This window comes from Ailuropoda melanoleuca, chromosome 8 (assembly GCF_002007445.2).
Source record: "Ailuropoda melanoleuca isolate Jingjing chromosome 8, ASM200744v2, whole genome shotgun sequence".
NCBI lineage: Eukaryota > Metazoa > Chordata > Mammalia > Carnivora > Ursidae > Ailuropoda > Ailuropoda melanoleuca.
In genome coordinates this window covers 87198368-87209062 of record NC_048225.1, presented here as the reverse complement: position 1 = coordinate 87209062, position 10695 = coordinate 87198368, and the positions used below count along the sequence as shown (strand labels likewise).

The 10695-nt window shown below is 38.8% G+C and overlaps 1 protein-coding gene across 1 annotated transcript in view; it reads left to right on the top strand.

The window, feature by feature from the left end:
• Nucleotides 1–7392, top strand: part of RGSL1 (regulator of G protein signaling like 1) — a 163130-nt gene extending 155738 nt beyond the window's left edge. The window contains exon 24 of the mRNA XM_034666840.1: nucleotides 7372–7392. The gene's annotated coding sequence lies outside the window, so the exon portion shown is untranslated. The remainder of the gene's footprint in view (nucleotides 1–7371) is intronic.
• Nucleotides 7393–10695: the final 3303 nt, after the last annotated feature.

Below are 10695 nucleotides of genomic sequence, written 5' to 3'. Positions count from 1 at the left end.
GATGCCCTTTATTTCCTAGACTTTCCTCAAGAATGAAAAATGTTGTGATGTCAGGGCAGGGCTCACAAATACATGGGACTGTGAGATCATCTGCATGGGGCTTTGATTGTGAAAGGCCAGGAAGACTCTAGGTAGGTATAACTAGAAAAAGTCTTGATGCAAATGAAGTGTAGAGAGCCTCAGGCCACTGGGAGAGAGTCAAGCAAAGCAAGAATTCAGCCTAAGGAAGGCACAGAAGAAGGGAATGAGAATTTCCTCCCCTAATGGGGCTAAGGCTGCAAAATGGAATTTGAGTTAACAGATGGAGTTATAGTTTCTAAAAAATCAGGTAGGAAACTAAGGCAAGATGCCAGGAAAAGAATGGGGAAGAACCCTATTATTGGCATTGAGCTGTCGGGAATGATCTTGGTCAAAGATGAACAAGTCAAAAGCTTGCACATGGAACCAGAGGGGATGTTAGGCCACAACAAAGCAATAATGAGGCTCTAGTAACATATGGACTCAGGGTCATGTGCATAAATACCCTCACACTGGACTGAGACAAAGCTGAAACTACAGATTGGCAGTAGGTGGGTCCCACTGAAGGAAAAGAAAGATCACTCAAAGAACTCATCTGAAACTGTGATTTTTGCCCATTTCATAATTCTCTACCCATATACACTCATCCATGGGTATAACTGCATGCAGATATGCAAGAACAAACAAACATGTTATTCAAAAGACCTCACAATACTTAATAGGACTACCCTGAATTGAAAAAAGTAATTCTGCTCATTTATTGAGTCTTGCTGATGCTTCCTTTGCTTTCATATCCTCTCACTTCAGAGATCCCAGATCTAGTATGTTCTCACTCTAGATTTAGGCTAGTGCTACAAAGGTAATCACTTAGCATGCAAACAGGTAATATAAATGAGTAAGGAACCCATGAGAGGTAACAAGGAATGCTAGAAACTGTGATGAGCTGGTGAACACGTATCAAAGAGGACAGTAACTCTCAGCTCCAGCCAGCCACCTCGGTGTCGCCAGAGCTTTCTAAGTTAAGACAAAAATAAGGAAAGAAAGAAAAAGAAGAAAGAGAGAGGGAAAGAGGAAGAGTGAGAAAAAAGGTAAAAAGAAAAAGAAAAGGAACATGAAATTCAAAGTTTTTATAATGCTATGCGAGTCAAAAACTGGGTTGTTAGCAACATTGGCCCACAGCCCAACAAAAGCAATCTTGGCTTTAAAATGTTTCTTTCCCCTTGTAATTATATTTGCATCCTGGGTCTATCTTAGAAGACATTAGAAGGGAGGAAGAAAATCCAAACTAGACCCATGAGGGTCATTGGCATCAAAGGAAAGGGCCAGGGAAGGAAGCAGTCCTCCTCTAGTCCCTGTATTAGTGTTCTAGCTAACATAACAAATTACCAGACACCTACTAGCTTAAAACAACACAAAATTACTATTTGACGGTGCCGTAGGTCAGAAGTCTGACCTGGGACTCATCAGGTTAATGTCAGGTGTGCAGAACTGCATTCCTCTCTGGAGGCTCTAGGGGCGAATCCACCCTCTTGCTTGTTAATGTGGTTGGCAGAATTCAGTCCCTGCAGTTGTAGCACTGAGGTTTTGTTTCCTTGCTGGCTGTCAACATTTCTTTGCCTGACTGAAAAAGCCCCAACTCTTTAGTAACATATTATATAAGACCACTGCCAATTTTGACCCCAATCTGGATTTCCAGATTCATCTCTTGCCTCTCTTCCTCATGCATTCCATTCCCCAGCAACGTTGTGTAAAATGGCCTTTCCCTTCCCCTCCACCTGGTGGTAAGAGACATCACAACAGTGACACCTTTTGATTGTCTCCTCTCTCTTCCCACCATTTCCTCTGTTTCTGCAACACTTTTCCCCCTCTTTGGAGATCCTTGTTTATATATATCCCTCAGCTACTAAACTATAAACCTTCGTAGGTCAGAGACCGTATCCGGTTTTTCTTTATGCCTCTACTACCTAGCAGGGTGACATGCAGATAATTGTTGCCCCATAACTACATGCTGAATGCAGGAATAAATGAACTGTGCTAGGTTTGGGAATGTAGTGGAAAAACTAGAATATGCACTTTATGCCTACCCTGACCTTACAGTTAATTATGCTGACTTCACAATTAGTGTAGACCATGATGTTTACCAGAAAAATCAAATCGGTAATCAAATCTAATTGTGACTAGCCCATTGAAGAAGAAATATCAAATTTTCCTTATGAATTTTTTATACGTTCTAATAATTCTTGATGCTTTAAGAACTCTCTATTTTTTTAGGAAGTTCATAAAACCCATTCAGACTAAATACTAACAGAAAGAGGTAGGGGGAAACAGGAAGAGAGACAGAGATCCACCTTCCACCTTCAGAAGCCTTCCAGTTGCATGTGTCAGGAAATGACATAAAATTGTCCCTCTTTTTATGAAAATATGAAAAGGTGTCTGTCCTTCATTTTGAAAGCCTCTAACTGATCCAGGTGTTGCTGCAGAGGAAGTGGCATCTTGTGTGTAGCACCTCGGGGTGCAAGTCCTCACCCCTATACTTCAACCAGAGCTGCAGATCGTTAACCAGAATAAAGGATGTCCATACTCACAATTGGTGGGCCTCCCATACTCCCCTTAAAGGAAAGGGCACAGGAAAACTATATGTTGTTCCCCAGAGGCTCTTAAGGTCATTTTCAATTCAAGAAATTAATGGAAATATTACTTCCCATTCTGGATTAAGACCATGGACCAGCCAGGCTCATCCAGAAGCTCTGACACATGGGCCCTTCCATGACCAAGAGTCCAGGCCAGGAGGTCCTGCTGCCTGCCATTCCTATCAGCTCATGTTTTTCCATGAGGCAGGCTGGTTTTAAATCACATCTCCACTCCTCAGTACTTTTGTAATCATCAGCAAATTACTTAACCTTGTTGACTCCCAACAAGTGTAAAATAAAGATGTTAATGTCTACCTCCTACGGTGGTTTGGAAACCAACTTGGAATAATGGAAGCCACGTGCACTGAATGGAGCCAGGGACAGAGTTGGCAATGAGGATATTAGTTGCCCCCACTCTTTCTAAGTTTTTCCTAAATTTCCTGGAACATGAAGGAAATTATTGACCAGGAAGTGACATAGTTGAAGAGTTAAATCCTGAAGAAATTCTGAATGCTTTTCTTCCAACAAGATACATGATTCATGAGCTTTGAGTACCCAGGACATCCACAATTCATTAATTTCTAATATGTAATTTCTATGTAGTCATTTGGAGGATTTCTTTATGTTCTATGACTCTACTATTAATAGGAGGTTAAAAAAAAAATTCCTCCTGAGCCCCTAACAGATACTTTAAAAGGCAGGGGAATAGCCAGTTGGTAGAGCTGTTCTATCAAAATACACATGATACTTATGATTAAGTTTGCTGTCATATATGGGCAGTTTGTGGCACCCCAAAACAATTATAATAATAACAAAGATCACTTGATCGGGGGCACCTGGGTGGCTCAGCCATTAAGCGTCTGCCTTTGGCTCAGGTCATGATCCCAGGGTCCTGGGATCGAGCCTCGAAAAAGGGTACCTGCTCGGCAGGAAGCCTGCTTCCTCCTCTCCCACTCCCTTTGCTTGTGTTCCCTCTCTCACTGTNCCTCAGCCATTAAGCATCTGCCTTTGGCTCAGGTCATGATCCCAGGGTCCTGGGATCGAGCCTCGAAATAGGGTACCTGCTCGGCAGGAAGCCTGCTTCCTCCTCTCCCACTCCCTTTGCTTGTGTTCCCTCTCTCACTGTCTCTCTCTGTCAAATAAATAAATAAAATCTTTTTAAAAAATCACTTGATCACAGAGCACCATAACAAATATGGTATACTAAAAGTAAAAAAAACTCAGTCTGAAGATAGAGCAAGCATCAGAAACAGACCAAGATATGGCAGGGATAGTGGAATCATCAGACCACAAATTTAAAACCACTATGTTTAATATGCTCAGGGATCTAATGCAAAAAGTAGCCAACAGGCAAGAACAAATGGGTAATGTAAGAAGAGAGATGAAAATCCTAGGAAAAAATAAAAAAGAAATGCTAGAGATTAAAAAAAAACTGTAACAGAAATGAAGAATGCCACAAACTGCCCATATATGACAGCAAACTTAATCATAAGTATCATGTGTATTTTGATAGAACAGCTCTACCAACTGGCTATTTCCCTGCTTCTCTCCCCTCAGGTCTTCCTGTTCCCTGAGATATAACAATATTGAAATTAGGCCAATTAATAACCCTAAAATGGCCTCTAAATATTCAAGTGGGAGGAAGAGTCACGTGTCTCACTGTAAATCATAAGCTAGAAATGATTAAGCTCAGTGAAGAAGGTATGTCAAAAGCTGAGACAGTCTGAAAACTAGCCCTCTTGTGCAAAGAGTTAGCCAAGTTGTGAACACGAAGGAAAAGTTTTTGAAGGAGATTAAAAGTGCTATCCCAGTAAACACACAAATGGTAAGAAACAAAATGGCTGGCCTTATTGCTGATATGGGGAAAGTTTCAGTAGTGTGGATAGAGTATCAAACCAGCCACAACATTCCATTAATCCAAAGCCTAATCAGAGCACAACACTGACTTCAATCTTATGAAGCCTGAGAAGGGTGAGAAAGCTGCAGAAGAAAAGAATGAAGCTACCAGAGGTTGGTTCATGAGGTTTAAGCAAAGAAGCCATCTCTATAACCTAACAGTGCAAGGTGAAGCAGCAAGTGCTGGTATAGAAGCTGCAGGAAGTTATCCAGAAAATCTAGCTATGATACTCAAGGTAGCCACACTAAACAACAGACTTTTATTGTAGATAAAACAGTCTTATATTGAAAGATGCCATCTAGAACTTTCATAGCTAGAGAGAAGTCAAAGCCTAGCTTCAAAGCTCATTTGTTAGGGGCTAATGTACATGGTGAATTTAAGTTGAAATCAATACTCATTTCCACTCCAAAAATTCTAGGGCCTTCAAGAATTATGCTTAGTCTACTCTGCCTGTGCTCCATAAATGGAACAATAGAGCCTGGATGATATATTTTAAGCCCACTGAGACCTACTGCTCAGGAAAAAAAAAAAAATTCCTTTTGAAAGATTACTGCTCATTGACCTGGCCACCCAAGAGTCCTGATGGAGATGTACAATGACATTAATGTTGTTTTCATGCCTACTTAGACAACATCCATTCTGCAGCCCATAGATTAAGGAGTAATTTTGACTTTCAAGTCTTACTTAAGAAATACATTTCTTAAGGCTATAGCTTTTACAGTGATTCCTCTGCTGGATCTGGGCAAAGTAAATTTAAAACCTTCAAGAAAGTGTTCACAAATGAACACTAAGAACATTTGTGATTCATGGGAAGAGGTCCAAATACCAACATAATCAGGAGTTTGGAAGAAGTTGATTTCAACCCTCATGCATGACTTTGAAGTTCAAGACTTCAGTGGAGAAAATAACTGCAGATGTCATAGAAATAGCAAGAGAACTAGAACTGGAAGTGGAGCCCGAAGATGTGACTGAATTGCTTCAATGTCACGGTAAAACTTGAATGGATGAGGAGCTGCTTCTTATGGATGAGCAAAGTAAGTAGTTTCTTGAGATGGAATTACTCCCAGTGAAGATGCTGTGATGGTTGTTGAAATGACAACCAAGGATTTAGAATATTGTGTAAACTTAGTTGAAAAAGCAATGACAGGTTTTGAGAGGATCAGCTCCAATTATGAAAGAAGCTCATGGGTAAAATGCTATCAAGCAGGGGGCGCCTGGGTGGCTCAGTCGTTAAGCATCTGCCTTCGGCTCAGGGCGTGATTCTGGTGTTCTGGGATATAGCCCCACATCGGACTCCTCTGCTGGGAGCCTGCTTCTTCCTCTCCCACTCCCCCTGCTTGTGTTCCCTCTTTCGCTGGCTGTCTCTATCAAATAAATAAATAAAATCTTTTAAAAAAAGAATATACACATACATATATATACACATTCATATATATACATATATACATATATGTGTATGTATCTGCATATACTCACATGTATATATAGTTGGTAAAATAATTTTTTTGCAACTTACATTAATAAATGTCCATGGAAATTTTTAACCACCTTCAACACATACATACAATTTAAGTGAAGCAAGGCCATATACCAAAAGTATTTCAGTTAAATTAAGGGGATAATTTTTTTTTAAAATAGAATAAAGAAAATTCAAGGTGAAGTCATGTAATCTCAGAAAGAGAAAGACTTTCTAAGCATAACACTATGGCAAAAAACTGGGGAAAAAAATAATATATCATATGCCTAAACATCTAAAATTTTTATTCATCAAAATTTTACATAAACAAAATAAAAGTATAATTTAAATGGAGGGATACATAGAACATATTTGATAAAGGAATTAATATCTTTAGTCTATACAAGAGCTCTTTAAAAATGACAAAAAGTGAACACCTCAATTTTTTTAAATGGAGAAATAACATGAACATTCACATAAAAATATTATTCACAAATGGAGGATATAAATTTTTGGCTTCAAAAGTGTCACAGAAATCTAAAATTATACAAGAGAGTCTATTTTTTACCTAACAAATTGACAGAGCTATTTGGTGGGGGGGGGGGCGGTTCTTCTTTTTTTTTTTAATAAAGAAACTGCCTCTTGCCAGCACGAGGGAAAAAAGACACCCTCATATAGAGAAAGGAGAAGTTTACATGATACAATTCTTCTGGAAAGCAATATGGGAATATAAAACAAAAATATCAAAACCCTTAAATCAGTTATTCCAATTCTGGAAATTTAGCTCTAAGGAACTAGTTATAGGTGTTTACAAAGACTAATTTCAAAATAATTGTAGTGTCATTAACTAAAGAGAATTAAATAAAACACTAAGTGTCCAATAAGAAGGATGCAATTAAATAAATCATGGTGCAGGATACAAACAAATACTTAATAAAATGAGAAAATATTCAGGGGCACCTGGGTGGCTCAGTCGGTAAGCGTCTGCCTTCGGCTCAGGGCGTGATCCCAGCGTTCTGGGTTCAAGCCCCACGTCAGGCTCCTCCGCAATGAGCCTGCTTCTTCCTCTCCCACTCCCGCTGCTTGTGTTCCCTCTCTCGCTGGCTGTCTCTATCTCTGTCAAATAAATCAATAAAATCTTTAAAAAAAAAAATGAGAAAATATTCATGAATGGAAGTGGATGCAGAAGCAGTATTATGCTATGACTCAAGATGTTAATAATATATAAAGTCCCAAATATTATTTGATAGCTACATAAAGAATGTGCATCTTTATAACACCAGAAGTTTAACAGTAATTATTCTAACTGTTGGGATTACAAGGTGGTATTTATTGTCTTCTTTCTTCTTTCCTAAAATTAACTTTTGCAGGGTGGCTCAGTCTGTTAAGCATCTGCCTTTGGCTCAGGTCATGATCCTAGGGTCCTGGGATTGAATCTCACATCAGGTCCTTGCTTAATGGGAAGCCTACTTCTCCCTCTGCCTGCTGCTCCCCTCCCCCCCCCGACAAATAAATAAAATGTTTTTAAAAAATTAAATTAAATTAACTTTCCTTCAATGAACTAAAATCAAACATACACATACACACGTAGACACATATTTCACATATTTCAAGCAACAACTATAATTTTTTTATTTGCAAAAGGATGAAGTTATGTGCTTAGAGTGGCTTCTTGGAACGTTATTCTTTTAATAAGAGGAAGCAAATAAAAACAAGTCAAAAAGATGTTTAAACAATCTTTGATAACATAATTGATAGAATATTATTCAGTCATTTTAAATAATTACTATAAATCAATATAATGTGCTTGTAGTATATTAAGTTTTTTAAAAAGCAACATCACAATGGAGCAATACAATAGAATGTCAATTATGTAAAACTCTTCTATGCGTGTAAATAAAGTCTGAGGTGGAATATGGAATATTAAAATAGTTTGTTATCATAATGAGAGTGTAGGTGTTTTTTAAATTTCTGATGCTTTCATGGTATTATTTATCAAATAATATGAATTATAATACAAATTAGACTTTTCATAAGACACAACAATTAACCTTCTTATAATATAACTTTGATTACTCTTTTTAAAAATTAATTTGTATCTTACTCAAGTTTATCTCCATTCTGGTTATTTTTGACTCACCTTACTTATTAAAAAAAAAGAAGAAGAAACTTAATACCCAACAAGTCTTGTTTTGCTTTTAATTCACTTCCCATCCAAGAACATACAAGAATCTGAGCTCAAGTCTTGAAGGACCCTGGCCTTGACCCGCCTTGGCACTGGCTATGTGGCATTGGGCAAATCGTGGAACATATCTGAATCTGTGCTGCATCCATTGAATGGGCATTACACCACCTAACTTGGGAAAGAGGCGGGATGGTTGCTATTTATACCTTGGGGCTAGTAGAACTTCACCATAGAGGACCATGATTTATTCTTTACCTTGGGTCACCAAAGTGGAGAAGCAAACTGAAGACAGTTCAAGGACAATGGCAAATAAGCCCTGCCCTCTGGAGGCTCTTTGCTGCCATGTATATTGGCATAAAAGACACCAGTATATAAGACCAATGTTTTTTGGCGGGGATTCTTTGCATTATTTCCCACTCACTAGTCTTTCATGTTGGTCTAATTGGCATAGGAGAAATGCCAGTCAGCCAAGAAGACCTGATCTATAATTCTGGGGTGGGGAAAGAAGCTGCTTTTAAGGCCCCTGGCCTGCCTACAAGGGCTGCCTGAGTCAGCCACATGGGGATGAGGGTGCACATACATAGAGGAGGTCTTGGGGAGGTGGCATCCAGTCTAGAGCAGAAGTGAAGTGTAATACTGTGAAACAATATAGTCCATGTATCAGCGACTTTGGAACCCTGGGGTACAGCCATCATCTTCAAGTGGATGGGGTGGTCATTCCACACACCCCTGTGGAATTGTTTTCTTCTTTATAGATGAATTCAAACCTTCTGATAAATACCTTTATACTTCTAAGTGAGGTCACTTAATTAAAGTCAGAAAACAAAATCTTATAAGAACTAAAGGAGGGAGTCAGCTTGGCATTATGTTGACAAGGATGATTCAATGAAAGAATGCAAGTATTCTGTAGACTGGAAAGCATTGTGCAAAAATAATTCTTAGCCAGATAATTACACTTTATATAACTGCTAACCAGCTCTAGTGAAAGGGGAAGGGTATACAGAGGAGAGACCATAGGCTTCTGAGCCAGCTAGGGTTCCATTTCTGGGTCTTACTAGCTGTGTGACCCTGGACAGCTCATTTACACTCTCTGCACCTCATTTCCCCACCTGTAAAATGGAGAAATAAAACTATCTTTCAGGATGATTGTGTCAACGTAGAAAATATGTAACAGCCTAATAAAATACTGGACTTATAGCATATGTTGAATAAATGTTAATCCCAGCCCACCACCACCACAACCACCACCTCCACCATTCTTGTGTCTTGTCTACTTATTTTCACAAGTCCAGAAGGAGACATAATAAAGCATGTCATTCAGCCATGTCTTGGAAGCTCTCGGAGGGAAAATTAAGTTTTTAATGAGATCATGAGTCTCACGCACGCACGCACACGCGCGCAAAGGCATTCTGAAGCTATGTCATGCTCAATTTTAGCTGAGTTCTATAAAATGAATCTTTCGATTTGTGACCATATATATAGGACAAATCTTGCACATGCCTGACTAAATGAGATGATGTCCTGATATCATTTACAGACTTACCACTTTCTATGTCAGGCCTTTGTACATCTATTTTTACATCTATTTCTAAGTAAATATCATTTGCATAAAGCTCCTGGAGGCACAAGCTTGCACATATTTGATCTCCACAGTATCAGATGCAACTCTGTTGCTATTTTAGGGAATGCATGTGTTTGTTCTTTCAATTCCTGCAAAGTTGTTTTGACTTTATTGGTCTCATCTTCCAAATGTGCCTTTACTTGTCCTAAGTTTTCTAATGTATATGATTTACGTGTATTAGATTAAATTGAAGAGGTCCAAGGTGAAATATTTCTCCAGTTGTTTTAATAGTTCCTGTACCTTAATATTGTTTAATAGTTCCTGTATCTTCTATTACAGAATAACATCTTGTTCTTTCTATAGTGGGATTCATTACCTGTTATAGTTTTACATATCCTATGTTCCTTATTTTTCCTTTGACTCCAGTAGGTTTGGGTGGAGTTTGGCTTAGTGCACATTATCCTGGCCATTTTCCCGTGTTATATATAATTTGTGGAGGAGTCATCAAGGACATAGTCATAGGTAGTCTAGCAGTGGGTGACCCTTTTAATGGTGAACTCCAGATCACAACACATTAACTGTCAGTTTAGCTACACCAAGGTTTGTGGAGACAATGGCTTCTGTGCCCAAGTAGGTTGCAAATAAATTTTGAATGGAACCTGGCATCACCCTGAAGGAATTCTAACTTCACACGGTTGGGGTAGTATATCAAAATGGCATCAGAGTAGACTAACTTTACACAGCACATTTTTAAAAAGACACATTTGGGGGAGGAGTCCAAGATGGCGGAGGAGCAGGAGGCTTAAATTTCGTCTGGTCCCAGGAATACAGCTAGATAGCTATCAGACCATTCTGAACACCTACAAACTCAACTGGTGAATGAAGAAAAGAATAGCAGCAACTCTAAGAACAGAATAGCCACCACTTTCTGCAAGGAACCCAGTTTAA